The following is a 5502-nucleotide window of genomic DNA, read 5'->3' as shown; positions in this document are numbered from 1 at the left end:
CTCTCCATCTGCTTGTGATTTCTCTCTGTCAAATAAATAAATAAAATCTTTTAAAAAAAAAAAGACTTTATTTTTATTTTATTCATTAGAAACAGAGAGGCGGTGGGAGAAGCAGCCTCCTTGAGGCTGGCCACTGAGCTGGGAGCCTGATGGATCCCCCTAGGACTCCATCCTAGGACCCTGGGATCATGACCTGAGCCCAAGGCAGATGTTTAACTGACTAGGCCACCCAGGCTTGCCAAACAAATAAAATATTTTTTTAAGATTTTATTTGACAGAGATCACAAGTAGGCAGAGAGACAGGCAGAGAGAGGGGAGGAGGCCGACTCCTGGCTGAGCAGAGAGCCCGATGTGGGGCTTGATCCCAGGACCCTGGGACCATGACCTGAGCCAAAGGCAGAGGCTTTAACCCACTAAGCCACCCAGGCGCCCCTAAACAAATAAAATCTTTAAAAAAAAAAAAAGAAAGAAAGAAAGAAAAAAGAAAGAAAAGAAAAGAATGGTGGTGCTTGGTTATGAACCCTGTCTCTGTTTTTGTTCTAAACCTTTGGTCACATTTCCACACTCAGGAAAGTTTTGTCTAAAATAATGTGTAGAAAGGGGAAGAAGGATGAAGTAATTAAAGACTATGTCGCATTTGGGGTCTAACTGATGTGGAAGAGAAACAGCTTCTCTAGAAACAGGGGCCTGGAAACAGAAGTCCTCCATCTCCCCACTAATGAGATTGGCATTAATTTTGGGATTTCCATTGGATATGGATTAATTTTTTTTAAGATTTTATTTTTTAGGGATGCCTGGGTGGCTCAGTTGGTTAAGCCTCTGCCTTCTGCTCAGGTCATGATCCCAGGGTTGTGGGATTGAGTCCCACATCAGCCTCCCTGCTCAGCGGGTAGCCTGCTGCTCCCTCTGCCTGCTGCTCCCCTGCTTATGCTCTCTCTCTCTCTCTCTGACAAATAAATAAAATATTTAAAAAAAAAATATTTTAGGGGCGCCTGGGTGGCTCAGTGGGTTAAGCCGCTGCCTTCGGCTCTGGTCATGATCTCAGGGTCCTGGGATTGAGTCCCACATCGGGCTCTCTGCTCAGCAGGGGGCCTGCTTCCCTTCCTCTCTCTCTGATCTCTTCCCTTCCTCTCTCCTACTGTGATTTAAAAAAAAAAAAATATATATATATATATATACATATATATATATTATTTATTTATTTATTTATTTTAAGATTTTATTTATTTATTTGACAGACAGAGATCACAAGTAGGCAGAGAGGCAGGCAGAGAGAGAGAGGAGGAAGCAGGCTCCCTGCTGAGCAGAGAGCCCGATGTGGGGCTCGATCCCAGGACCCTGAGACCATGACCCGAGCCAAAGGCAGAGGCCTAACCCACCGAGCCACCCAGGCGCCCCAAAAAGATTTTATTTTTATTTTTTTTTTAAAGATTTTATTTATTTATTTTACAGAGAGAGATCACAGTAGGAGAGAGGAAGGGAAGAGATCACAGAGAGAGGAAGGGAAGCAGGCCCCCTGCTGAGCAGAGAGCCCGATGTGGGACTCGATCCCAGGACCCTGAGATCATGACCTGAGCCGAAGGCAGCGGCTTAACCCACTGAGCCACCCAGGCGCCCCAAGATTTTATTTTTTAAAGTAATCTCTACACCGAACCTGGGGCTCGAACTCACAACCCTGAATCCTCTATCAAGTGAACCAGTCAGGTGGCCTTGGATTGCTTTTAAATTATGAGCCTATTTTATTTGAATGTCGAAGACCAAGAACCCTCCCTTGAACTCGGGCTTACATTTAACATTTTAAGGAAGGCGTTTTATGGAGAAAGCTTGGGTGGTTAAGCATCTGCTTCAGAATCAAGTCCTTGCTGGGCTCCTTGCTCAGTGGGGAGACTGCTCCCCCCTCTGCCTGCCACTCTCCCCTGCTTGTGCTTGCATTCTCTCTGACAAATAAACAAAATCTTTAAAAAAATTTTTTTTGAAGGAAGGCATTTTCATCCTTATTTTATATTTATATTTATATTATATATACATGAAGCCCCAAATTGGAGAATGATCTTACCTCTTTTTCTCTCCTAACGTTTCTTCTTTTTCCCTCAGCACCCCTACCCCCACCACCAGGATACAGTCAGTATCACTTTCCAGTTCAAAGATGGTAATCTGGAGCCACTCTCAGTGGGCATGTGACCTTGAGGGACAGATTTACTCTTTCCAGCCTTGCTTTCTTGTCCAGACCCACTCCCTCTGACTAAGGGCTTACACATGTGAGACAGCTGCTTAGAGTGAGGAGAAAGGTTCTGGCTGGATAAAAGACAGAAATTAACCGGGATACATGACTGAACTGTGACCTCATTAACACTATGCCTTAACCGAGTTAACTGCTGCAGAATCCCCAAGGTACAATAGGCCTGCCGAGCCAATTTGCTTATTGTCCCCCTACTAATTAGATTAGCTAATTACTGCCATTTAAACTTTCCTAGTTCATTCCTCGTACTTGAACAACCAATTTCTTTCCATTTCCCTGTCACTCTACATCAATAACTTCCTTCAGGTATTAACCCAAAATACATCTACTCGAGGAAGACCATCTTTCGACTGAACTCATTCCTGAAAATTACTCCAAACACACGATGCCATGTAAAATAGCATGTATCCTATATTCTCTAGTAGTTTTGTATGTATATGTATGCTCTTCGAAGTTCCACAAAAATAGACACTATTACTTCTAAGTTTCTACTTCCAAGCCAGTTAGTATAGTGCTGTACTGTGCATTCTATAATGGTTGAGTCCTCAGTCAGCATTTGTTAAAAGAATGAAAATTGAGGGGCGCCTGGGTGGCTCAGTGGGTTAAGCCACTGCCTCCGGCTCGGGTTGTGATCTCAGAGTCCTGGGATTGAGTCCCGCATCCGGCTCTCTGCTCAGCAGGGAGCCTGCTTCCTTCTCTCTCTCTCTCTGCCTGCCTCTCAGTGTACTTGTAATTTCTCTCTGTCAAATAAATAAATAAAATCTTTAAAAAAAAAAAAGAATGAAAATTGAGGCTTAAAAATAGGCAGATATCTGCCTAGAGTTACCCAAATGTGAATTCAGTAGTTGAATCATAGGACTGTCTTCATAGAAGGGCTTTGCAACTACTCCCAGCCTAAATACCACTCCCAAGACCCCACCCCTATGCCTCTCCCTGAACCTTGGAAGTATCTGTGTTACCTACATTACATCCCTTTTTCCCCCTACTGAGAAATCCTCTTTCTGTGCTCTGAATAATATTAAAAATAACTCCTTAGCTCTTCCTTCTTCTTACAGCTGCCCAAAGTACCAGGCTGGTAACCTCACTTGTTCACCTCTATTCCCACACCAGAACCAGGCACGTGACCTCAGCTCAACCCCTGACTCCAATTCCTCAGGTTACCAGGAGCTATTTCAGGCAATGAAGGCCATGTAGTCCACTCCTCCCCATCCTCTGGGTCATATCCTAACTCAGCCCTTCCTGGAAGGTCCAGTAGTCAAGTCAACATGTCCTAACACCCATATCCATCTGATCCCCAGCTTCCTTTAGTTTCTACTTCTTCAGCCTCATCTTTCTCCTCCTCATCAAATGTTAAGTGTCTATTCCTGCTCTGTTAAAGCTACAAAGAATAATGTATACGCTTGCCTTTGGAGAGCTCAAAATCCTTTTTTCATAGAAAACAAAACAAAAAAACCCAAAGTAATGCATAGTCCCGTGTTGGAAGACTGCCTAAGGAGTTTAAAATCCATTCTGAAATGTTGGACACTTGTATGTCAAACATGTAAGGTGAGGGGCGCCCAGGTGGCTCAGTCATTGAGTGTCTGTCTTCAGCTCAGGTCGTGATTTCAGAGTCCTGGGATCCAGCCCTGCATCGGGCTCCCTGCTCGGCAGGCAGCCTGCTTCTTCCTCTCCCACTCCCCCCACTTGTGTTCCTTCTCTCACTGGGTTTCTCTCTGTCAAATAAATAAATAAAATCTTTAAAAAATCATTAAGGTGAAATGAGTCACAAAGGTAGGCAGTTTAAACCTGACCGCTACAGGGTGCCTGGGTGGCTCAGTCTGTTGGACATCTGCCTTCAGGCCGGGTCGTGGTTCTACAGTCCTGGGATTGAGCCCGGCATTGGGCTCCCTGCTTAGTGGAGAGCCTGCCTCTCTCTCTTCCTCTGCTGCTTCCCAGGCTTGTGTGCGCTCCCTCCCTGCCAAGTAAATAAAATCTTTGAAAAAATAAATAAACCTGACAGCTACAGTGTAAACTAAATATTTAAGGGTTAAGGATGTAACAAAAGGAAAAGAACCCGTTAACCAGGAAAGACTCCTGGGAAAAGGTTCAGTTTTGAGTAATATTGTAAATTTTATTTTCAATATGGTAAAAGTTCAAAAATTATTAAAGATATGTAGTGATGGGTATTTTCCCCTCTCATTCCTCATTCCCTGTTCCCTAGTTTCTCTCTCCAGGAAAAATCACAGATATCAGTGTCTTGTGTATCTTTCTGGTGGGAATCAAGACACCAAAGGCAACTAAGGGCATACATTGTTAGAGAGCAAAGAAGAGCTTTTATTATATCTGTACCTTGATAGGGGGCCAACTTGCTATACTTCTTCCTAAATGTGTTCCCTCTTAGAACACACATAGTGAGTTGCTGAGCTCTAAGGACCCTGGATCACCTTTTATAAACTCCAGCAATTTTTCAATATCCAGTTTTCTTCCCTCTTCCTTTTCTGGGCTGGGATGACCTCCATCTAGATCTTGCCTGATTGGCTGCTCTCTGGCCTCGCCAATGGAGGAGGGAAAGCACCCCACCCTTTTCTGGGGAGAAGCCATTGAGCCTCTTAAAGTGTAGCCACCCTACCACCTTAACCTGGCCATGAAGTAATTAGTAATTCGGGAAGTGCCCCTTGTGTCGGCCTTGGAGGCCTTCTTCAGCTGCCAGCTGTCCCAGCCTCTCTGTGGGGATTTACTGCAGCTGGAGAATCCTTTTTGGGATTTCTCTCTGCAGTTTGAGCACTTTCGCTATTTCCTGTCTATCCAACTCATGTCACCGCCAGTGGAGATACACGCCTTCCTTCTCTCCCGGGGCTATTGTCATATACAACCCCCGGGTCTCCACGCCCCTGTTTCCCCAAGTGTGTGGCGGATTTGGGGGTATGTAATCGCAGACGGGAGGAATTAGCTCCGGCGGAGGCATTGTGGTGGGCTGGGTGGTGGGAGGCCCCGCAGGGCCAAGGCCCGCGTTGTCGCTTGGGTCTTGTGAGAAACTCGCCGAGCCTCCAGACTGGAGCAGAGAGCACGGCGCAGCCGGCTTGGGGAGCCGGGGAACCAGCGCGCGAGGTGGGGGGCGCCGGGGTCGTTCCGGGCGCCAGGACAGGGCGGAGGGCGCCAGGCCTGGGGCCGCCAGCGCGGCTAGAGCCCCGCGGCCCGGCCCAGGACGGCCGCCAGGGAGCGCTGCGGGCTCCCGCTCGCCCGCCCCCCGGTAGGCGGGGCCGCGCTCTCCCCGCAGCCGCCGC

Source organism: Mustela nigripes, chromosome 6 (assembly GCF_022355385.1).
Source record: "Mustela nigripes isolate SB6536 chromosome 6, MUSNIG.SB6536, whole genome shotgun sequence".
Taxonomy (NCBI): Eukaryota; Metazoa; Chordata; class Mammalia; order Carnivora; family Mustelidae; genus Mustela; species Mustela nigripes.
This window is presented reverse-complemented; position numbering follows the sequence as displayed.